This window comes from Mustela erminea, chromosome 5 (assembly GCF_009829155.1).
Source record: "Mustela erminea isolate mMusErm1 chromosome 5, mMusErm1.Pri, whole genome shotgun sequence".
NCBI lineage: Eukaryota > Metazoa > Chordata > Mammalia > Carnivora > Mustelidae > Mustela > Mustela erminea.
Window position 1 is genome coordinate 13,940,557 of NC_045618.1, and position 25,979 is coordinate 13,966,535.

The following is a 25,979-nucleotide window of genomic DNA, read 5'->3' on the forward strand; positions in this document are numbered from 1 at the left end:
AGTTGGTGAAGCATCCAACTCTTGATTCTTCAGGTCATGATCTCAGGGTCTTTGAGATGGAGCCCGCGTGGGGCTCAGAGCTCAGCATGGAGTCGGCTTGTCCCCCTCCCTCTCCCCCTCCCCCCACTAGTGGGCGGTCTCTATTTCTCTCTTCCAAATAAATAAATAAATAAATAAATAAAATCTCTGAAACAACATTAAGCTTCTGGCATTCTTCTGGCAGACTCTCTGAAACCTCACAGAGATTAGAGGACATATTAAGATTAAGCTTATGTGTCAGAGAATTGAGGGTAGGAAGGCTTCTTGAAACTCCGCTACAGATACTGACTTTAAGCACTTTTTTAAAGTCCTTTAAGGAAAATGTTTAATTGACAACAAGTCTTTTTTTTTTTTTTCTTTCTTCAGATACATCTTGTGAAACCTATTTTGACCCAGAATGTTTATATTTTGGATGATCAGTGAATTTTTGCATTGAAGGGGACTTCAAGGGTAGCTTTGAACAACGCTGTTTTGTGGTTGGCAACAGCTGAGGTTCAGGGAAGCTAAGTAACATGCCCAGCGTCACACTCCAAGGAAGGAGAAGCACCATTGACGAGACCAAGATCTCCTGTTTCTTAGTTCAGGGTCTCTTCAGCTGTGAGCCTTTCCCCATAGGTCCTTTGTTATGTTTTTCTCCAAATGGACACCCAAGTGAAGCTTTCTCAGAGAGCTACGAGTCTGGAAGTGTTAAGGATATGCCAAGCTGAAGTCAGCCTCCGCATCTTAAACCCCTCTGTCTGGCCTGCCGGGTCCGAGGCTTGTTTGAGACCTGGCATCTAGGTTTCATTTGGACTCCCCATTGTCTCTCCTCTCTTCTGTGCCTTTTTTTTTTTTTTCCTCTGCTATAAGTAGGATTGATAAAGTTTGCTTTTTTCTGCACTCAGGATATTACTTAATACAATACAAGGTCACTTGTGTGAATGGGAGTCAACATATGGTAGTGATTACATGGTAAAAGGACAAAAAGCCCAGCGAGCGAACACAAAAGCACATTTACTGCTGCCAACTAGCAGCACTCACTGAGGGAAGCAAATAGTCTGTGTGTAATTCTGTCAATAAGCCTGAGGCACAGACACTGGAAAATCCCAGAAGTGAATCTGTGAGTGAGGGGAAAAGCACTTTTGAAAGAAAGTAGAGAAATGAGCTCTGTGCGGAGCAGACTCACTCCCTGTGGCATTGACGTTCAGGCGCAGGCGTCTGTCCACGTCCACGTGAGCTGACGTCCCGTCTCCCACTCTTGTGAACTTTTCAACAACAGCCAAAAGGGGAATGCTGATACTATGCACTTTGCTGAGTTATTGTAAAGGTTACAAATATTGTCTGATGCTGGGCAGGAGAACTCAAGACATGTTAGCTGTTGTTATTATTATTATTATTATTATTATTGTTATTATTACTAGCACTTTCCAGCATCATCATTCTAGTCTAAGGCACCATGATTGATGCTACCTGGGAAAGATCAGTAGTTCATAAAAACTTCCCGGCAAGTTATACACACAAACTATATTTTACTGTATGTGTGTTTGTGGATACAGTTACACAATCTTTTATCCCAAATCACAGGTCATATACATTTAGAGGAAAAAAAAAGGGGGGGGGAAATCAGAGCTTTCGAATACATTCTGGAGTAGTGCCCTAAACTCAGTCACATTCACTTCCCTGTCAGGGGTTCCCAAGACCATCCCAGACCTGACAATTTGCTCGAAGGACTTGCAGGAGTCAATATACAGTCACGCTCATGTCTACGATTTATTATAACAAAAGGACACAAAGTAGAATCAGCAAAGATGAAAAGCTCAAGGGGCAAAGTCCAGAGGAAACCAGGCATAAGCTTCCAGAGTCTTCTCCCAATGGGGTCACACAGGATGCACTTGATTTCTCCAGCTGCAAATTGCAAGAACACATGTGAAATGATGTTTGCCAAGGAAGCTCATCGGAGATTCAGCACCCAGGGTTTTTATCGGGGACTCGACACATAAACACGCTTTGCCTTGCACAGACCAAAATTTAAGACTCCCGTAAGAAAAAACAGGCTTTCGGGACAAGCTAAATTGTTTCCAAGAACAGCCTGGCTCAGTAAGCTACTCTTAGGAGTCAGGGACGGTGGCACCCCTTCCCAAATCCAAGTTCCCAGATGCCAGGCATGAGCCAATCATGCAAAGAGGCTTTTTTAAGCAGGAGCAGTCTCAGGGCTGCTGTGCTAACTCTTTCCACACGACTTTCTACAGCAAAATCTGTGAATAATGACACAGACACTGAACAGCGTCATGCCACTTTGGGTCAGGTATTACCGTAAAACATAACATGATAATCTCTGGTTTGTAGAAGTTGTTGGGTTTTGGAATCGTCATTAAGAGATTAAAGTTTGGGGCGCCTGGGTGGCTCAGTGGGTTAAAGCCTCTGCATGCGGCTAGGGTCGAGATCCCAGGGCCTGGGATCAAACCCCGCATCATCGGGCTCTCTGCTCAGCAGGGAGCTTCCCTTCCTCTCTCTCTGCCTGCCTCTCTGCCTACTTGTGATCTCTGTCAAATAAATAAATAAAATCTTAAAAAAAGAGAGAGATTAAAGTTCTGTTTTGTTCTCTTTCTCTCTCTCTGCTTTTTCTTTCTTCCTTCTGTTTTTCCTTGATTCTCTTCTCTTCTCCCTTTCTCTCTCTCTCTTTCTTCTTTCCTAACTAATTTTGCTCAGTGTTATGATTAAGTAAAGTGTATACAGTTGCACACAAGTCAGAAGGTGAGAAATGCAAGCATTTTGTGATAAATGTAGGGCAAACCCTACAGCAATGACTAAAATAACCAAACAAATGGCACAGCTAATGAGCCAAGAAGAAGATAAAAATGGAATCACAAAATTATATTCGATTAATTCCAGACAAGATAGAAAAATGAAAAAGGGAACAAAAAAACAAATGGGACAAATGGGGAACTAACAACAAGAAAACAGAGGTAAACCTAATGATATCAATAATTACATTAGTGGTAAAGAGCCCAAACATTGCAATTAAGAAGCAAAATGACAGCTTGTATAAAAACAAGACCCGGGGTACTTGGGTGGCTCAGTGGGTTAGGCCTCTGCCTTCAGCTCGGGTCATGGTCGCTGGGTCCTGGGGTCAGGCCCCATGTTGGGCTCTCAGCTGGGCGGGGAGCCTGCTTCCCCCTTCCTCTCTGTCTGCCTCTCTGTCTGCTTGTGATCTGTCAAATAAATAAATAAAATTTTTTAAAGAAAAGACCCACCTTTATGCTAGAAATGATCTCTATAGCAATGTAAATAGAATAAAAATAAGGATGAAAAAAAGACGCTATGATAGCACTAAAAAACAAAACAAAACAAAAACCAAACCAAAACAACAACAAAAAACCCCATAAAAACCAAGAAGAGTGGGTATATCAGTATCCCACAAGGTAAATTTCAAAGAATATTAGTAGAAATAAATAAGGTAATTTTATGATGGTAAAAGGGTCTGTCAAGAAGACAAACAACCAAAAATGTTTATGTATCTAAGAGAGATTTAAAACAAAATTCACAGAAACTGCAAAAACAAATTTACAATGAGAATCAGAGATTTGTATCCCTTTCCCTCAATAACTGATAGAATGAGTAGACAAAGTCATCCAGGATATAGAAAAATTGAACAAAATTATCAACAAACCTGACTTACTTTACATATATAGAACAACCCACTCCAATCAGAATATACATTCTTCTCAACCACAAATGGAACATTTTATAAAGTTATGATTTGGGGGGCACCTGGGAGGTTCAGTGGGTTAAAGCCTCTGCTTTTGGCTCGGGTCCTGATCCCAGGGTCCTGGGATTGAGCCCCACATCAGGCTCTCTGCTCGACAGGGAGTCTGCTTCCTCCTCTCTCTCTTCCTGCCTCTCTGCCTACTTGTGATCTCTGTCAAAAAAAAAAAACAAAAAAAAAACAAAAAAACCTTAAAAAAAAAGTTAAAGTTTGGATTAGAAAACAAATCTCAATAAATTTTAAGCCAGAAAACAGATCTCAATAAATTTTGAAAGATTCAACTCATGCAAAATATATTCCATAATAGATTTAGAATTTAATTACAATTCATAAAACCAGAAGGATTTCTCGAAAACTTGTAAAGTACAGAAACTAAGTAACATACATTTAAGTAATCCATTTATCAATGAAACAATCCAAAAGGAGAATTAGGAAATATGTTGAATGGAAAAAGAAAATAAAACAAAGCATGGTAAAATGTGACTACTGTAAAATAACACTAACATGATATTTATATCACCAAACAATTCTATTAAACAGAACACGTGTCTTAAGTTAATGGCCTTTCTGTTTACCATAAGAATCTACAAAACAGTAAAGGCACATTTGATCCAAAGAAGAAAAAAGCAAATAGAAATGGAAATTAATGAAACAGAAGACAGAAAAAAATTATTACTAGAGATAATAAATGAAACTAAAATTATTTGAGAAGATTGATAAGATGTAATATTGACAAACTAGCCAGGCTTGATGTGGAGAAAAGAAAAGAAGACCCAAATTATTAATGGGATAGATTATAGTACAGCTGATTCTACAGATAGTAGTGAACCTCAAGGGAATTTTATGGACATTTTCCAATTTCTTTCTTTTATTTGATTTAATTAAATAATTAATTTATTTATTTTAAAGAGAAAGTGAAAGAGAGAGTGGTGGGGAGGGGCAGAGGGAGAGAGAGAACCCCAAGCAGACTTCGCACTGAGCACACGCCCTGACAGGGTGCTCAGTCTCATGACCCTGAGATCGTGACCAGAGCCAAAATCAAGAGTCTGTCTCTTAACAGACTGAGCCACCCTGGCAACCACAAGGGAATTTTATAAATACTATGTCAATAAATTTAACGATGTAGACTTCAGATTAGGAAAAAAAAATTTTTTAGATCCAACCTCAAAGCATGTTTATAATCTAATATTTTTTTAAACATACTTCAACATTTTTTAAATGTCTGCTCTTCAAACAACACTGTTTGGTGTATAAAAATATAAGCCACAGACTAGTAGAATATTTTCAAAGCTTAACTCTGATAAAGGACTTGAATCCAGACTATGTAAAGAATTCTCAAAACTCAACAAAAACCAGTACAATTATAAAAATGGGCAAAAAGTCTGATTGAATATTTTACCACAGTAGATATGTTGATGGCAAATTAGTATATACAAACATGTTAGGCTTTGACAAGTTATTAAAAAATGCAAATTAAAACCACAAGGAGATATCACTACATACCTTTTAGTATGGCTAAAAGAGCCCAAACATTGCAACTATACAAAATTATTGCAAATACATAAATATTTTATATTTATATATTTATATAATATTTACACATTAAAATTAGATATTAAATATTTAGACCTATATTATATATAATATTATATGTTAACATTTATATATTATATATAATATTGCAAATATATAAAATTATATAAAAACCATATAAAGTGCTGGCAAGTGGGTGGAGAAATTGGAACTCTCATACACTGCTATTGGAAATGTAAAATGGTATATCCACTTTGGAAAATCATTGGCAGTTACTTTAAAAGTCAAACATCCATGTGCCATATGATCCATTCTACTCCTAGCTATTTACTCAAGAGAAAAATAAACATATGTTCTTTCAAATATTTGTATACAAATATTCACAGCAGCCTTATTTGTAATTGCTATAAATTGGAAAGAATCCAAATGTCCATCACCAAGTGAATATATAAACACATTATGGTATAGCCACACAATGGAAACAACAGAATGAGCCATTGGTGTACACTACAACTTGGATGAATTAAGAAATAATTATCCAGAATGAAAGAAGCCAGATAGACATAGAATATCTTCTGTAGACTTCATTTATATAAACTCTAGAAAATGTGAGTGGATCTACAGTCATAGAAAGCAAGGAAGGATTGCCAAGAGGCACACGGAAACTTTGGAAGATGGATATGTTCACTGTCTTGATTGTGATGATGGTTTCGTGGATGTATAAATAATTCAAAACTTTAATAAGTGTCCACTTAAATGGGTACATTTTATTATAGGTCAACAATTAATAGTGTTACATAAACAGGGCAAAACATTAAATTGTACACTTGAATATGTAAACTTTATTAAAGGTCAACAATACCTCAATATTTCTAAGGGTTACGATGGATACTAGTGTAAGATCCCTTTCTGATAATAACATTTTGAATACATGGATCCCAGTGAAATTGATTTTAAAGTTTACAGTGTTCTGTGAAAGAGTGCCTTAACAATTTTTCTAAGTTAGTCCTTCTAACCAAAACACAATTCAACTAGTTAATAATTCTGCTGAATATTTTTTACTTTTAAGACTTAGTTAAATGGTTCTATTTGTGTAATTCTTCCTACTTGGCTAATTAAAAGCACAAACACAGCAAAAGCCCATCTATAGATAGCACTGGAAAATGTGCCTTTTTTTTTTTTTTAAGATTTGATTTATTTAGTCGACAGAGAGAGACACAGCCAGAGAGGGAACACAAACAAAGGGAGTGGGAGAGGGAGAAGCAGGCTTCTCAATGAACAGGGAGCCCGATACGGGGCTTGATGCAGGACTCAGTCTCAGGACCCTGGGATCATGACCTGAGCTGAAGGCAGATGTTTAATGACTGAGCCACCCAGTTACCCCTTTAGTGAGTTGTAATTCCTGGCAGCAAATCCTTGTCATTTCTATATCCATGAGGTCTCCCTTCCCTGGAGCCCCAGCCTGCGAGTTAGGTGCAGGAGCCAGCCACGTAGGGCCAAACTTAATTATTCACTCAAGCATATTCCTTTACATGGGGCATATCTCTCCTAAAAGGAAGTAGGCATGGCCGATTTAAACCACCCATAAAATAAGCCAAAAAAAAAAAGAAAAGAAAAGAAAAAGACCAAACAAACAAACAAACAAACACTCCCTAAGTGGACTTTCCTTTGTTCTTCATCCCCTCCCAAGCTCACCTAAAAATAAAAGAACTCAGTTTTATATGAAAAGACCAATGCACAAAGATTTATTTTCTTAAGATCTGGCATCTTGATGAAGAAAAACAGAAAAACTGCCAATGTACAGACTGTATATGTGAAGGAAAAAAAAAAAACTTAAAAAGAAAGAGATTGGGGCACCTGGGTGGTTCAGTGGGTTAAAGGCTCTGCTTTCAGCTCAGGTCATGATCCAGGATCCTGGGGTCGAGCCCCACATCGGGCTCTCTGCTTCGCGGGGAGCCTGCTTTCTCCTCTCTCTCTGCCTGCCTCTCTTGTGATCTCTGTCTGTCAAATAAATAAATAAAATCTTGGGTGAAAAAAGAGACTAATTTTCATCCATTGTGCATGTATTTTATTTTTTTTTAAGACTTTATTTATTTGAGACAGAGAAGAGGAGAGAGAGCATGAAGTGCAGGGAAGAGAAGAGGGAGAGGGAGAAGCAGGCTCCCCACTGAGCAAGGAGCCCAATGTGGGGCTCAGACCCGGGACCCTGAGATCATGACCTGACCCAAAGGCAGATGCTTAACCGACTGAGCTACCCAGGAGCCCCAGTTCTACCTGTATTTTAGAAAAGACCTTTGCCACATGAATTCACAGAGGAAGGCCTGTCTGAGATGTGATCCTTTTATCCTTTGAAAGAGGATTGCAGTGACTTTTGTAAAAATCTCTCCATAACGACTGGATGAGTTCAAGGGGACTGGGAGAGCCTCAGTCTCTGAGACACAGCTGGGTCTTCTTGATTTTGAAACTTACCTAGGCGTTCTACGTTACTGCAGCGGGGGAGGCGGGGGCCAGGCTTCTGCCAGAGAAATGCTCTCACACTCTACTGGGCTTGCTGTAGGAGGGGAGAGGCATGACTTAGCAGAACTTTGTTGCAGTTTACTGGAAGCCGGTGTGTTCCTCCTGCTCTGGCTTGTGCTGGATAAACCAAGCAGCATTTAATAGGGCTGGTGGTTTTCTTGTCCTTTCCTGTTTGGAGAAAGATATTGACAGTAGAGCATGCCAGGTCCCTGACTCATGGTCAGTGGAAACTGCCAGAGTGCCGAGCAGAGGACTATACCCACTCTCTAAACTTCATACTTTCCCTACTTGTGATGCAATCCCCAGACAACATCCAAAATTATTCTTAAAGTTTCTGAGAAATCCCAGGAGGGAGAAAGGAAGCATCATCAGTGATATGTGGATATCCTGGATCCGGTCCGTACCCATGCAACGGGATGTGACAATAAAGATACTTTGTTTGGCTGGAATCTTCCCAAAAATTAGACACCTGTCTAGTCAGAAGAAAAACCAGCACAGCCCAGATGGCAGGACATTCTATAGTACACCCGGCTAGGACTCCTCAAAACTGTCAAGGTTGTGAATAATAAGGGAACTGTCACCGACCAAAGGAAAGGCGAAGCATGACATCTAGGTGCATTGTGGTCCCTGGGGTGAATCTGGCAACAGGAAGAGCCTGTTAATTAAAACAAAACAAACAGACGAGGAAACAAATAAACAAACAAACACAAAAAACCCTGATAAAATCTAAATAAAGTCAGGAGTTGAATGGTAATAAATACCAAGGACAGTTTCTTAATCGTGAAAAATGTACCATGGTATTTTTTTTTAATTTTTCATTTTTAATTTTTTATAAACATATAATATATTTTATCCCCAGGGGTACAGGTCTGTGAATCGCCAGGTTTACACACTTCACAGAACTCACCATAGCACATACCCTCCCCAATGTCCATAACCCCACCCCCCTTCTCCCAACCCCCCTCCCCCCAGCAACCCTCAGTTTGTTTTGTGAGATCAAGAGTCACTTATGGTTTGTCTCCCTCCCAATCCCATCTTGTTTCATTTATTCTTCTCCTACCCACTTAAGCCTCCATGTTGCATCACCACTTCCTCATATCAGGGAGATCATATGATAGTTGTCTTTCTCCACTTGACTTATTTCGCTAAGCATGATATGCTCTAGTTCCATCCACGCTGTCGCAAATGGCAAGACTTCATTTCTTTTGATGGCTGCATAGTATTCCATTGTGTATATATACCACATCTTCTTGATCCATTCATCTGTTGATGGACATCTAGGTTCTTTCCATAGTTTGGCTATTGTGGACATTGCTGTTATAAAAATTCAGGTGCACGTGCCCCTTCGGATCACTACGTTTGTATCTTTAGGGTAAATACCCAGTAGTGCAATTGCTGGGTCATAGGGCAGTTCTATTTTCAACATTTTGAGGAAAGTACCATGGTATTTTAAGAGCTTATCCAAGGAGGTGTAATAGGAACCCTGAGGGCTGTGTTTGTGACTTTTCTGTCAATCTAACATTAATCTAGAACAAAAAGATTTTTAAAAGCTTAAAAATAGTTCTGAGAAAAGATATTTGTAGCTTGCTGAAATTGAAGTGTCTACAAAGAAAATTTATAGCTGACAAGGATCATGGGTGAATAAATGAAATCAACTTATCTAAACATTTGATATTCATTTTTTTCTTAAAGATTTTATTTATCTATTTGACAGACAGAGATCACAAGCAGGCAGAGAGAGAGAAGGGGAAGCAGATACCTCGCTGAGCAGAGAGCCCAATGCGGAGTTCGATCCCAGGACCCTGAGATAATGACCTGAGCTGAAGGCAGAAGATTAACCCACTGAGCCACCCAGGCGCCCCTAAACAGTTGATATTCTTAAATTGTTGCCTCTTTGCTCTTAATTTTATTGTTCCCTTCTGGGGTGGGGGGTGTCAGAAAGGCATATGAAATTAACAAATAATTGAAATTAAAAACAAAAAGGCTTTAGAAAGATAAAGCCTCCGCATCTACGTGGCAGGAAGAGTGGGACAATGGAAAAGGTGACATTGGATTTTTTTTTTCTGTGCCCTTGTTCAAACATATACCCCGTGTAACACACAGTATATAATTACTGTTTACACATCTGTCCCTAACATTGCACCTTAATTTCCTGGTATGGCAGTATTCTGTAGGTTGAACAGGAGTTGGGGGAATCATTAGATTTAAATATAAATAAATCAATCCCAGCTTCCCAACTTACTGGCAGGGACTCTGAATATTTCTTTAATTTGAATCATAAAATTAGGTAGCAATACCTAATCTTCCAAGGTGACCAGGAGAATTTCATAATGTTTAGCACTGAGCCGACCCATAGGTACTCAATAAATGTTAATATCTTTTTCTCGTAAGGGTGTAGAGAAAAACATGCGCTTCCACGGAAAAGGCTGCATTGTCCGTGAAAATCCTTCCAGAATACCTGATCTTAGCCTTTCATTGCTCTTGAACTATTTTGTAAGTTGGCGAATTTTAGATAATAGCAAAGCAAAATAGTTGTTGTGTATAGTTATGTAAATTAAGTCTGTCCATTGAAAGGATGACTCTCTTCCCACCATGCAAAAAAATGTGGTTTTGCATCCATCCTCAAGTTCATTTCAACATTATCATACTCCAATCTTTGAGAAGGTCAGCAAGAGGATGTGACCCTCAGTTGACACTCAAGCTGTAGTAAGGCTTCTGAAGGGACCTCACCCCCTGTCCTTGGAATGTATGCTCTGCCTACTATTCCCACAGCGAGAGCCTTTTCAAAGATGTAACCTTGAGAGAGAAAGGTATTGTTGGGGTCATCTGGACAATATACATGACTGAACGCTTTTAAGGCCTCTGTGTGTAAAGTTTTCAGATTCTCAAGGCAGGTGTAGAGATCTAATCTCAGGGCTGGGCAAGGCAAGCATGGTATGTATGTTCTCTTGTTTATTAAACCTGTCAACTGCCAATCAGGAGTGGCTTGCCTGTGGCTTTGATCTCTCCTTGCCCCCCACCTATGGGGGACAGTTTGCTTGCAAACCAAGATCAATATAAACTGGTGTGTTTTTTCGGGTTCTCCCTTTGAACCAGGTTGTGATATTTTAGCAGAGTCCCCTCATTAGTAGCAAGCTAAATAGAATCTCTAATACTTGTTCATTTTATATCCACATAGTAGCCATGATGTTACCATTCTTTTAAAAAAATATCCTTTAATAAGGATATGTATGCTATTTCATTCATCTTTGCATTCCCTATGCCTATCCTAAAATAAGATGTGTAGTCAACGTTCATCAAATAGGGGTGCCTGGGTGGCTCAGTTGGTTAAACCTTGGACTCTTGATTTCAGCTCAGGTCATGATCTCAGGGTCCTGGGATCGAGCCCCCCCATCGGGCTCTCTGCTCAGCGGGGAGCCTGCTTCCCCCTCTCCCTCTGCCTGCTTCTCTGCCTACTTGTGATGTCTCTCTCTGTCAAATAAGTAAATAAAATCTTTTTAAAAATATTCGTCAAGTAGAACTGACACTGGATTTAAAATATGTGGGGAGTTCGAGAGAAGGGATCTTGCAATCTGAGATGAAATTAGAACTTGATCTACCTATTGAAGATCTTAATAGAGCAATAAAGAAGGCTAAGAGTCCCAGTGTAAAGTCAGCAGTATTTTGTCTGCGGGAGGCACCTGCGGCCTTATGCATTAATACCCAGACCCCAGCTGGTTTTTGCTTAGGAGGAAATGCAACTACTTCGTGGCTACGAAGCCAGGAGCAATTTTCACCATTTACAGGATGCTCAGGAGGCTTTCATTTCAGGTGGTTTATTATTAGCGTTAGTAATCCTTAATGCACGTCTACTAGCTCCCCCAGATAGTCGGAGAGCTCATGTGCTCTCCAAAGGCCAATGTGAAATGCTTCAGACCACTTTTTAGATTCAGACCAATCTAGGTTGAAATTTCAGTATGTACTGGCCACATGACCTTGGGACTGGGGAGGGTTATTTGCACGGAAAGCTGGGACTAGTGCACAGCAGGACTCAAGAAAGAGTAACACTTCCATTGCAAGCACTGGACAAATGAGACAAAGTTCTTTTTTTTTTTAAAAGGAATATTTTATTTATTTGACAGAGAGCGAGAGTGCACAAGCAGGTGGAATGGGAGAGGCAGAAGCAGGCTCCCTGCTGAGAAGGGAGCCCCATGTGGGGCTCAACCCCAGCACCCTGAGATCGTGGCCTGAGCCAAAGGCAGATGCTTAACCGATGAGCACCCAATCTCCCCCAAAGTTCTCAATTTCTGATGACTCAGAAATCCCAAGGAAATTCGAAAGAGAAGACAAGATAGAGTGTAACTGGTATATTTGAATGCATATTCTAAAACTGGTTTCATTCATTGCTGTAGTAGTTTAATGTTCATTCGGGCCCCTGCCTCCCATTCCCTACTGGAAAGCTGATGCCATGAGGGGTCAGGGAGGGGCTTTTCCAGCATGGCATGGTGAGTGAATGGCAGCGGAGACATCAGAACTTAGTCCCCCAGCCTCTGCTCTAGATCTCCTTCTGAAATATGGCATCGGCTTCCAAGTCCCAGATGGAGGGCAGCAGAGCAGCTCTCTGCTTTAAACACCCATCAGAACACACAACACTCCTCTTTAAAAAAATAAAAATAAAAACACAATGAAAGCAGATAGGAAGATGTAGGTGTCACTATCAGTGTACCTGAGACCAGCATTCTGGATCTGAAGTCCCTAAAATTCTGTACAAGGCCACTGTCTGTGATGGCCTCAAGAAGCTGACCTCTTGTCTCTTTGTCAATTACAGCAACTATTTTTTTTATAAATTTATTAATGGAACAATGATTCTACACCATCATGTTCAGTAAAATGAGGGAATCAAGCTCACCCAGTTCATTCCAGGATTCAGGCTGCACTTTTTATTTTTTTAAGGTTTTTTTTTTAAGTTTTTAATTTTTTAATTAAAATATAATGTATTATTAGCCCCAGGGGTACAGGTCTGTGAATTGCCAGGTTTACACACTTCATAGCACTCACCATAACACATAACTTCCCCAATGTCCATAACCCCACCACCGTCTCCCTACCCCCCTGACCCCCGCAACCCTCAGTTTGTTTGGTGAGATTTAGAGTCTCTTATGGTTTTTCTCCCTCCTGATCCCATCTTGTTTCATTTATTCTTTTCCTACCCTCCAAACCCCCCACGTTGCCTCTCAAATTCCTCATATCAGGGAGCTCATATGATAATTGTTTTTCTCTGATTGACTTATTTCACTAAGCATAATACCCTCCAGTTCCATCCACATAGTTGCAAATGGCAAGATTTCATTTCTTTTGAAGGCTGCATAGTATTCCATTGTATATATATGCATATATATATATATATACATCTTCCATCCATTCATCTGTTGACAGGCATCTAGGTTCTTTCCATAGTTTGGCTATTGTGGACATTTGCTGCTGGACATTTGGGTGCATGTGTCCCTTTGGATCACTGCATTTGTATCTTAGGGTAAATATCCATTAGTGTGATTGCTGGGTCATAGGGTAGCTCTATTTTCAACTTTTTGAGGAATCTCCATGCTGTTTCAGGCTGCACTTTTAATGCCATTTCTACTAGGGGTGTGTGTGTGTGTGTGTGTGTGTGTGTGTGCACACACATGTGCATTTCAAGCTTCTCTTTTCAACATTACAGTAGGTATTTGGGGAATAAAACAGAAGGGAAAGACTTCCAACCCCTATGAACTAAAGACCTAATAAAGAAACACCTTTGTCCACAAAAAGGTCTGTTCAAACAGGTTTATAGCAACTTTATTGATAACAGCCTCAAACTGGAAATTGTCAGGTGTCTGTCAACAGACTGGATAAACAAACTGTTACATATCATAGTCATATAACAGAATATGACTCAGCAACAAAAGGACAAATGACTGACACACAGAGGAGAATGGATGAATCCTAAAAACCAGGAAGAGGAAAAAAACCCAAAAGAACCCTTCGCACAACAGAGTGTAAATATATTATCCAATTTATTTGGAGTTCTAGAATAAACAGAACTAATTTGTGATGGACAAACTGCTGGAACTGAGTAACCTGTGTGTGTATGTGTGTGTGTGTGTCTAAGACAGGGAAGCATCAACTGGAGAGAGACAGGAATTATGGAGGGTGAAGATAATGTCTTATATCTTGGTTGCCCAGATGTACTTATTAATCAAAACTCAGTGAATTTACACTTAAGATTTGTATACTTGAAAATCTAGCTAAACTAAAAGGAACTCTAATTAGAAGTATGCATGGGGGGGGGAGTATAAGAATGTCTGCAGTTTACTTTGAAATATGTCCCAACTTTAACAGATTGGTGGAAGAGAGAGATACAGAGTTGTATAGATATGTAACAAAATGTCTGGTGGAATCTAGCTGGTAGATATACAGGTTCTCATGGTTTTACAGGTTTGTTGTATGTTTGAAATTTATCATAATAAAAATATTGAAAAAAAAAACCCAGTGAATTTAAGGAACTTAGAGGGAATGAGCCTTATCACCATCATCACTATCATCACTACTATATCCAAATACTCAATTTGTTAGGAATCCACTTTGGTTCAGATACCTTCAAAATATTTATTAACCAAAAATGAATCTTGGGCTGTAGATAGTATTTCCAACTCACATAGAAGGGAAATTAATTTGCTTTAAGTCACCGACTACCAATGGCTGACCTTGAGCTTATAATCTATACCAGGTTTGTTTTATTTGCCTATTAGCTTATTGTTGCTTTTGCTCTCCTTAGGGCCATCCAACTTCCCAAGTGTGGGTCCAAAAACAACTCAAATATAAGCTTCTACAGACTCAAGTTTGAAGTTTCGTTGTTCAGATTATAGGATACATTGGATAAACAGAAAAAGGAATTGGGTAGTATACAAGTTAATAGATGGATAAATTAGCAAAGAGAGCTAATTTGAAGTGGAAGTTCACATGACTGATGTTGTTTGTTCTGCAAATGGCTCTCGAAGTGTGAAGTCAACCAGAGGACAGGAGCTGCTAAGCTGGATTTGGGAGGCACGGGAAGACTGTTAGTCAAAGATAACTTCGATATATTGCAATTACCCACTGGAGTATAATATAGAGAGCCTGTCATTTTTAGAGAAAACTTTTGATAATACATTTGCACCTTTGTCAGGTTGATAGATGAACGATGCCTAAGGGTGTCTTGGATCATGAGTCATATCTTTGCTAGCTTGCCAGTTACCTTGGAAGGCAAATTTGCTCAGTGACTTCATGCTTGATGACTTCACTTCCCAGTTGCTTTAGGTTCTATGAATCTAGAATGCAATGAGTTCTTGTCCAAGTGCCTTGAGGAAGAAATCAGCATGTACTTGGTATAGTTCAAAGAGAACGAGGAGCAGTGTCCTGACCTAGAAATTTTGCTAAGTGTCATTGATACCTGGGAATTTGCTGGGTTGATATTCAGAGTTGTAAGCCCTGTGTGAAGTTTTTTCTTAAGATTTTTTTTTTTTTTATATATTTGACACAGTGAGAGAGATCACAAGTAGGCAGTCAGAGAGAGAGGGGGAAGCTAAGCAGAGAGCCTCATGTGGGGCTCAATCCCAGGACCCTGAGATCATGACCTAAGCTAAAGGCAGAGGCTTAACCCACTGAGCCACTCAGGTGCCCCGAGCACCGGTGTGAAGTTTTAAATATCATCTCTACTTATGCAAAGGTACTATTTAGTACTGAGGCAAAGACTGATTAAGATTCAAGCACTGGGCTCATAAAGGCTTATACTTAATGCAAGTAGACTGTTCCTCAGAATAAGATGTCACAGGTGGTCTAAGTCGCTGCCTCTTTGCAGTCACTAGAATTGATCAACTCAGAGAATCAATACTGATGATGTCATGGCTATGAGCCCTCTGACTGCATGCTAATGAAGTTTTTGTAAGAGGGCTGGACCAGCTTATCAGAGCTGCCAACAAGATATTTATTGTAAACAAATCAAAAACAATAGTTATACAGTGAACTTTTTGGGTGAAAATACTAAGAACCTTTGTTCTGGTCCAATCGGTCTTCAGAAAATTGACTGCCTGAAAAATGACACTATAATCTGATGAAGAACTAAGTTATGAACTCAGATATCCTGAGTCCTTGTATATTTTGCTATAATTAAAATATTTTTAGTATGTTTCTTTTCTCATAGAGAATATATGCTATGCAAGTCACTGAGAGGCTATATGTTTGAGATCCAAATATTTACAGCATGTGAACTCAGCTTCTGGCCATGATGAAATAAAAGAAACTAGTTTTACCCTCCCACAGCTAAAAGAGATAAAATACAACCAATATATATGTGCCAATGGTTTTCAGGCATTAGACAACTGATAGCACAGTACTGCAATCCCAGAGAAAAGGGACAAAAATGAGGTAAGGTCGGTGATTGCCCTAACTTACTCTCTGGAGAATTTCCAGTCCACAGCCTGGGGATGGGAGACCAAGCAGAGCCCAGTGGCTTTTCTTAGTTGAGGAAAGAGCAGGGAGACCAAAGTAGCCGTAATTTGTGTGCATTGAGGGAGCAGTATACAGAGGAAAGATCTACATACAGAGAGACAGGAAGAGAGGAGAGATACAGAAATCTACAAAGGATTCCCCTCAGGTGTTGAGCTGAATGCTAATTAGCTTACGTGTACAAGGAAACCGCCAAGATCAGGAAAGAATCACTGTAAGATGCAGGTGAAACAGTCCCTCAAGTTCATGCCGGGCCAGAAATAGTTCAAGTTTCCATAAGACAGTAAGGCAAGATTTCCTAATACAAGGGTTAAGATCCTTAGAGAGTTTAACCCCAGATGAGAGATTGTTCCATATCTACCCAACGAAGCTTAAAAACAACCCTCAAGAGAAGCAAACTATTTCCAAGCAAACTTAATCTGCATTCCAGAAAAAAAGATCCCAAAAGTTTAAAGGAATAATCACTAAAAAAATTCAGCACCCAGCAACATAAAGTTTATATTGCATAGCATTTTATCAAGGTTGACAAGGCAGGCAGGGAAGCAGGAAAAATGACCCATGGCAAGTAGGGAATAATGAGTGAATAGAAAAACAAACAAACAAACAAAAAAACCTAGAAGCAAAACAAATGACAAGAATTAGTAGACAAGGAAGATAAGCAGTGTATCAATAAATTCCCTACATTTAACAAAGTGGAAGAGAGGATGAGCAGAAAGGAAAAATAAAAGATACACAAAGAACCAAAATCAAAATTTTCAAAATGAAAAATAAAATGTCTGTTGAAAAAAACCATTCAATAGGATTAATAGCAGGTAAGATATTGGAGGGAGAAATTAATTAACTTGACCACATAGAATGAAAAACACGGAAAATAGAAGCCTAAAGAAGGGGAAAAAATGAGCAGAGCATTTGTGAACTCTGGGGACAACTTTAAGTGGCCTCACATATATATGTGTGTGTATTACTATATATGTGTATTATACATGATTATATTAATTGTATATACATATAGTTCTCAAACTGAACAAAACAGGGTCATAAAATATATGAAGAAAGTATGTTTGAAAATTTTATCTTAATCAAATTCAATGTAAACCACAAACTCACAGGTTCAAGAACCCTCAACAGTTTCTTCATCACACACTTACTGTGTGTGGTAATTAGGCATGTTAGGAGGTCTCTAGATTTATAACCCTGGCCTCCTGGTGTTCATGTTCTTGTGTAATCCTCTCTCCCTGCATATGTGATGAATTTATTGGTTTGCATCTAATAAGTAGAATATGGCAGAAGTGGTAAGATCTCATTTCTAAGATGAAGTTACAAAAACGACGGTGGCTCTATCTGGGTCTCTTCCACTCTCTCTTTGATCACCGTGGCCATAACAAGGGAGTGCATGGGCCACCTATGGAGGAGCTCATACGGTGAGGAATTATGGTCTCCCAACAACCATTTGAGTGAGTTTTGAAGCAGATTCTCCAGCCTCATTGGAACCTTGAGATGACTGAGACCTCACGTGAGATGCTGAGCCAGATACATCCATCCTAGCCACACCAGGACTCCTGCTCCACAGAAATTCTGACATTAGGGCACCTGGGTGGCTCAGTGGGTTAAAGCCTCTGCCTTTGGCTCAGGTCATGATCCCAGGGTCCTGGGATGGAGCCCCTCATTGGGCTCTCTGCTCAGCAGGGAGCCTCCTTCCTCCTCTCTCTCTGCCTGCCTCTCTGCCTACTTGTGATCTCTGTCTGTCAAATAAATAAAATCTTAAAAAAAAAAAAAAAGAAAAGAAACTCTGACAACATAAATGCTTGCTGCTTTGAGCCATTCAGTTTTTAAGTAATTTGTTACGTATCAAGAGTAAGTAATTAACTCATTGGGTATATGCATGAATTTCAAACAAAAAATCTTATATTCTACAGTTTATGCTTGAATCAAGGTTTTCCAGAAACATTTGCAAAACAAATGAATGCATGAAAGACAAGACAGGTACCCCAAAAATGGTTTCATAAAGGTGAAAGCAATTGTTCTCGATTAAATCTTTATAAGATTGGCAAGGATATTGCTATGAGAGTTCTTGGGAGGAGGGATTTCTCCTGTTTGAGAAAAGAGGGGATTCTTTTAGGAGGAGACAGTATTTGGGACCTTGAGGGAATAGAATTTGACTACATTTTGCTGACAATGAATCTAGGCACTTGTAATGAAAGAATCAGTCAGGACTGATGGGAAACCAAGAGGTACATAGAGGAAACCATGAGCAGGATGTAACATGAGAAAACAAGAGAAAAGATACCGAGGGAAAAAATGCTACTCTTACAGACAGATCTTTGTAACTTTTGTTTTGAACTCATGTTATGGAGATATTGCATATTAACATAAAACATTAAGTTTTGCAAATAACTCTCTTATCATTATACTTTCCTTAGTCACATTGAACATATGGTATCTTCCTGAGTTGAAGTTCTAGGCAGGACCTAATGAGCTTTCTTATTTTCAGAGAATAATAGGTAAGGCACAATATTATGCTAGTAATCTCTTCATTAGAGTGTGTCTGCATTTCAAAAAAAGTTGTAATGACAGGTACATCTCAAGAGAAATGTGATCACAAGGAAGAAAAATCCATTTTCTTGTCTGACTAACATTACTCCTATACCTAGTATGAACTTTGATTTTACGGAGCACCTTTTACTTATTGTCTATATTATTTATCTTCACACTTTGATTTTCTTGCCCTGATGGTTCATAGTAGTTTTCCCTTGCCAATTTAAATTTTAGCTTGCTTCTCTATATTGTTCATTGATCACTCAATTTCTCATTTTTAACTTCTGCCCTTTAGAGTCCAGTCACACTTCGTATGGTGCTGCTAATGCTGTCCTTTATTCTCCAATCATGTTTCATCATTAAGTGACCATGGAAGTTTCCAGCTTGTTGGGGACACAAGCTTCCTCAAGCACCCTTTGCTAAAATGTATACTTCAGAGCTGTATAAAACATGAGCAGGAAACAGCACAATGGTCCTATATGCATTTTAAATATTTTATTTATTTATTTGAGAGAGAGAAAAAGAGAGAGAGAAAATAAGCAGGGGGAGGGGCAGAGGGAGAGAGAGAATCTCAAGCAGATTGTGCTGAGCAGGGATCCTGACTTGGGGCTTGCTCTCTGAATCCTGAGATCATGACCTGAGCCAAAACCAAGAGTCAGATGCTTAACTACGCCACTCCCACATACCCTACTCCCTGACACGCATTTGAAATACAAGGCGCCTGGGTGGCTAACGGTAGTGTCTGCATTTAGCTCAGGTCATGATCCCAGGGACCTGGGATCAAGCTGCAAGTCAGGCTCCCTACTTGGCGGGAAGCCTGCTTCTCCCTCTCCCACTTCCCCTGCTTGTGGTCCTCTGAGGCTACTCCTTCTGGCTCTATTTGCAGCTCTCTTTAATTTAACAAAATTAACATTTATGGTATATACCAAAATACAGTTTGTTCAGGTGAAATAACATGATGTTAGGATTTGCTTAGAGAATCAGAAAAGTATTAGTTTTTATTACTGGGGAAGAAATATAGAGCCTGTAAGAAATGACACAAAACTTAACAAAGGCCCAGATTGTTTTAATCTCTTCTATGGTCATAGAGCTTGAACTCCTGCCTTAGGTTTAGGAATTCCTGATCATGTTTTACCACTGAGTGTGTGTGGTAAACCATACTCAGTTTGATATACAAGGCTTGGGTTTTTGAATGAGAGTTACTGAAGTGGAACTCCATTTTACAAATTCATCAAGTAGGGACTAGTTTCACAAAACCCATCAGGAATGAGGAGAAAAGTCACAAACTCATTTCGAGGGTGGATGCAAAGATCATTGTAAAAGGTTCAAAACTATAACCAAATTTGTCTGTCATTGAACCAGCTGAGAAACTCTCTTTCCTTTATAATCTAAAGTATATTTTGCATTTCACTGAATAGATTTTTATCCCTCCCATTCTTCATTTTCAAATCAGCCTAGCAGGAAGTTCAAACTACGAAGCCAAGCTATTTTTTTTTTTAAAGATTTTATTTATTTATTTGACAGAGAGAGAAATCACAAGTAGGCAGAGAGGCAGGCAGAGAGAGAGAGAAGCAGGCTCCCGCTGAGCAAAGAGCCCGATGCGGGGCTCGATCCCAGGACACTGAGATCATGACCTGAGCCGAAGGCAGCGGCTTAACCCACTGAGCCACCCAGGCGCCCCGCTATTTTTTTTTTTTTAAAGAATAATCTCTTAGCAGAATGCAAAAATTTTGAGAATATAGTTCAATATAAGGAGTTCCCTAATAAGAAAAAAAGGGTGAGCACATATATACTGGGAATTAAGAAATTCATTTAGCATTAAGGTCATACTTCTTACTATTTTATTCTCTATTTTGGGCCCAGATTTTCTCAGGAAGATACAATAGTCATTATAAATATAAACCTAAAAAAATCAGTAAAGCTGGTGTTTACCAAGTCAGCTTGAAAATATTACTATGCACTTAATAAAGCCCCATGTATTTCCTGACTACTTTTCAATCCATTAATTAGTGATTCTGTATTTTCTTTGTAGGGCATCATTACAGCCAGTAATTGGAGGCTCAATGAGTGAAAACTTATTCAAATTATTTGTCCCAGCACTCAGAAATATAGGCTGGAGACTACCAGTCCCAAATTTGTTAATGCCCTCAACTAAAAGTGTCATTTATTTCTTTCCATGTATCTATATTTTAATTTTCTGATTACTCGAGTAATAATACTTGAGTAATAATACTCGAGTAACTGGAAATATTGCTAGATGGGTCTGGCTTCATTTCCTGACTTGATCTCTTGCTGGTTGAGCCTGTGTTCCTTGCAGTGACTCAGTCATGAGGATCTCTTCTCTCAGCCCTTGGGGCTGTGCAGAGTCACTGTGTTTGCTAATTCCCTTGTATATTTCCTGCCTGGGCTCCTGCACCTGACTCTGTACTTAACTTTCTGGACCCTGCAGGTGCTGCAACTAGTCTCATCCTTCTGACATGCTGTTGTGCTTATTTGTTTCCATGGTTTCCCCCTTCAACAAACTGTGAGCCCCTGGGGGGCAGAAGCAATCTTATTTATGTATACCCACCGTGTTTACTCAGAGCTTGACACATTGTTGGTCAGGGAACGGGAACAGCCACCTGATGTCTAGCCACCTGCCTTGTCTGGCCAGAACAGAGTTAATAAATGAATTCGAATGCCTTTAGGTGGCCAGTGTGTGGGAGTCTCTTTTTTTTTTTTTTTTTTTTTTTTTGTGGACAGTCACACATACATTTCATCAGCCTGGCCCCTGATCATCCTAGTCTGTGGTCCTCCTTGAGCTACTCAATAAATGTTATTGTTTTGTGAGCGAATGTGTCAACAAATGTACATCTAATTGCACAGAAAATTATTATTCCAATAATTTCGTTCTGGAAATTCCTTTAGTTTCATCTCAGACTTAAAACAGTAAAGGTAGAAAAATAAAAATTTGTTAAACAATGTACCAAAAAGCACTGTAGAGGTGGGCCTCTCTGAGCATTCTAGTAATCAAATCAAAAAGGAAAACCAATTCAGTTGTGCTATTTGCAGAATTCAGGGGATGCAAACAAACCCACTGTGTAGAGGAGCCTAGGTTTGCATTCTGGAGAGGACCAACAATTTCTACATTGGATCATCTTAAAACAAGCACCAGGATTTTAAGAACAATAACCCTGGCCAATATTCCAGGTGCAGATTCAACAATCCATTTCTCAAGACCAATTCCAAGATGCTTTAAACTAGGGCAACGACAGCACACAAGAGAACAACCCTACAAAGTGATTCTGTGTGGGGCCACAGTGATGCTGTACTGTTTGAAATGCTCTCTTGCTCTGGTTTAATCTGGGGGAAAAGCTTAAGCATGAGCTCACCAGATGGAATTCAAAACCAGACATAACATTTTGATGATGACGAAGTATTCTTGAGAAAGGTTAAGCTTCACCTGAAAAAGTAAGTTTGGGTCTGCTTTAATTATCTGATAAATGGGGGAATAAGGTTCTAAGATTTACCCTACCACGCCTTCAATAATTTTAACTTTTTTTAAAAGGCAAAAGATTTATGCGATCTGAAGAGAAACCAGAGTATAATTTTAACTTTCTAAAAGCAACTATTACCAGATGTTCATCTTGGCCATAAAAATTCTCACCCTTGAAACTATAATGTCTATGAAAATGTAACTTTGAGCAACTTACTACCTGTGAACACTTCCAATTAATTAGCTTGTGTTAAATACATGACTGGATATTTGAAATAATTTGTTACATAGGCTTATTATTAATAAGACAACGAACTGTTGGTGTTGGTTTCCAAAGAAAGATTTTATAACAAGTCTTACTTCTGAGCAATTAGAAAGGAAGACTCCTTTTCTGTTAGGGCCACTCCCTTTATTCAAGAAACTGAAACCCTACCAACCACTGCTTTTTAAATTTTTTTTTTCTTACCAACTGCAGGAAAGGATGTAGTTAGTTAAATGGAAGAATTAGGAGTAAGTCACTAAGTGTAGTCTCTCTACACCAATAAAAGGGGATATGTTTTCTATATACTCTCAGGACAATTATATGGTAGGAAGAAACCAAACTGAGCAAATATAATAACAAAGATGGATCGTGTGAACAATACAAAGAATACCGTTTTCTCAAGCCCACGTAGCAAGGTCCATATGCTTCCTTATGGCACACACTAAACATTGGCCACTTGGATAGTGGATTAAATTTTGCCTTAACCATGACATGGATTTCACCTCCTGGAAGGTCTAGATCTCTACATTTATATCTCAATTGTTTTCCTACTTCAGCTTTTTTTGCCCCAGTAATAACAAGAAGCACCGATGAAGGCAAATGTGAGGGATCTAGGTATCAAGCTTTTATGTCCCTGTTAGCAGAGCTCACAAACTTTTTTCTGGGGCACCCAAGGGGTTCGTCCTCCCAAGATGATCTCTGAGTCCTCTGATCGGAGCTGGACTGGATTGATTCTCTGCACTTACAGACAGGAAAACCTCCTTTAACTCCACGGGCAGAGAGCCTAGGTGACTACAGCCGCCGAACTTGTCCTATTTAAATTACTCTTGCTTATTCAGACAGGCACTGTGACATTGCTAACATACCTCCACGCGGCACTTCTGATACATGACAGGCGACATCAGCTGCGGTGGCAAAGGAGCACGTGGGATCTGTAGAAGACACATCTGCCATTCAAAATGGAAAAGAACAGGTGAAATTATTACATCGCCATCCTCATCTTCAACCCAGCATATGTTGTCTAGCATCGAAGAGCAATTGTATCTGGCAAGAGTCTAATCTAAATGTGGACAGTGAGAAATCCCTGCCTCGAAGGTCATATTCTCAATAGAGTTCTTTCTTCAAAGGCTACATATCTTGATGTTCATGTGAATTACGAAGGCAAGACTGAGTAGAAAAGAGATTCTATTTTATTTTTTCAGAAAAGTCACCATTACGGCATCATGGACAGTGCCTATGAAACTTGGTTCAGACTTGCTTATGTCAAGAAATTCAATGTCACAACAGTGTATTTTGAATTTATCTGCCACATATGTGAGTCTAGCAGCTGTTCTAAGTGCTTCTTGTGGTTACAGAATGAAGTCAAGTTAGTTAAAGCAATGATATAATTTCCTGGATGGAACATACTAGAAAGAGGCAGGCAATATATTTGAACAAGTGAAAAAAAAAAAAGAAAGAAAAAGCAACGAAAAAACCTTCAAGGAAGCTTGACAGAAGAGTGTATTGTGGTGAGAGATGAGGAGGTATGACCTTAGATTTCTGTCTCTTTAGATGTTTCACTTTCTGCAGCATTTAATGATTGAAAAACGCTGTTAGTCATTTTCAGCCTGTGGTTGAGCTACAGGAACCACAGAACAGGAACCCCATTGTGGCAGGGGTTGGAAGCAAAAAGCTTTTATGTGTGGGTTCACTTACTATTTTAATTCTGTTGTATTATTAGTGGCCTTCAATGCTATGGTTACTTTCCCTATTTACTGTTCTTTCCCTTCTTGCCGTGTCCTCTATGTCCCCCTTTTCCCCCATTACCTTCCCTCCCTGAGGAAGGGGATACAGCCTGCAGGGCCACCATGGGAAAAGCCAGATTCCCCTAGGCTCAGGTGACTCTGCTCTGCCTGCTACGAACGTGTTTCATACCTTCAAGGCCGATGATTTCATGGCTCTGAGGCTAATTTTCCTCATCTTCAACCAGGGAAATTATGAACTGTTTCACAGGTTTGTGAAAATTAAATAGGATCGCATATTGTAGGCGGAGCCCCCAAATCAGAGAGCGGTGAGCCCTTCTGTTCATTCACTGGGAGCCACTACTGAATGCCTTCTTTGCGTGAAGACTACACCTCTGCTTCCAAGTTCTCTTCTGTTCTAAATGTTCTCCCTCCTGGCCTACAACAGTTCTTACCATGCTGTTATTCTAATTAGCCAACGCTTCATAAGTGTGGATCCGTGGGCCAGGACACTGCGGTTAAGTACTTTACCTAAAACACTTAAGTATTTCTCAGAATCTATACAATAGCTGTTATTTGAATCCCCATTTATTAAAGACAAAGTGGGAATTCAGAGGCATTAAGTGAACTCTTGGGTTTATACCATCAGTTGCCAAGGCAGGACTTGGTGAGGTCTTTCTGACTCGGAGCCCAGGCTCTTAACCACCAATTACACCAATTAAATTCTCCAGTTGACAGGCCACCCACTCCCATCACCTATAGAACGCCAGGTCTGTCCCACACTCTCTTATATCTAATTCCTGCTCTTCCAAGGGGGTGGCCGGGTGTGAAGTTCTGACCTCCTGGAGGCAGGGATCTGGCCCGTTTCCTCCGAAACCACCGAGTGTCTTGCAAGGCCGACTCAGAACACAGAAGACACGGGCTCCTAGGTCGAGTGGAAAAGAAACCGCCAGGCGGAGATCAAGAGTAATTAAAAGTGCAAGAAGAGCACAGCAGGAAAAGGAGAGGAAGGAGGAAGAAAGTTCATGGGAAAGGAACCAAGGGCAAATATTTGCTGAACGCTTTAGGGCCAGTCATGGGACCCAAGGATCTCTAAGGGTCTCTGAGTAGGAGTACTCAGCGCGCTGGGCAAGGAAATCGGCCTAATCTCTCCAGACCAGGAGCCAAGGCTCAGCAAATAAAGAGCTTAGCGCGTCTGCGTGGCCGAACTTGCAGCCGCTGTCTTGCAAACATGGCAGGGGCTTAATGGGGTGCCTGGTTCTGGTACCTCCTGCCTGGGTCAGGGTGGTAAAAAGGCAGCTTGCTCTCCCCACTGATCCCTTCGGGAGCGACGGCCCCAAGCACTCCTCTGAGTATCCGCGGAGACACGTTACTCAGCCATTACAAGTTTGCAAGTCACACTTGTTCTCTTTCCTCACTTTGAACACAGACTGCTGGGGCGCATCTTCCTTTTTTGGCGAGCGAAGCCGGACCAGTGCGTTATGAGCGATCTCTTCCTCTTCGCCCCGCCGGGGCCCAGGGGCAGTCGCCGGCCGAGTCACCGGCCACCGCGCGACCGCGCTTGGGTGGGAGGTGGCTCCAAGGTGACGCGCGGCCGCCTCCGCCCCCTGGAGGCGGGGCTGGCGGGCGGGGGCCTAGGAAGTCGGACCGCGC

The 25,979-nt window shown here is 40.1% G+C and overlaps 1 protein-coding gene and 1 long non-coding RNA gene across 2 annotated transcripts in view; one reads left to right on the forward strand and one right to left on the reverse strand.

Annotated features, from left to right (window-relative positions):
• The window catches only part of MCTP2 (multiple C2 and transmembrane domain containing 2), a 347,996-nt gene that overhangs the window by 77,039 nt on the left and 244,978 nt on the right, over positions 1–25,979 (forward strand). The gene's annotated exons all lie outside the window — the stretch shown is intronic.
• Positions 1,527–25,926, reverse strand: LOC116590411. Its single transcript, XR_004285588.1, has 4 exons — positions 25,594–25,926; positions 23,472–23,552; positions 7,787–7,868; positions 1,527–1,923 (listed from the first exon to the last, which is right to left on the reverse strand). It is a non-coding gene; the product is annotated as an uncharacterized LOC116590411 (long non-coding RNA).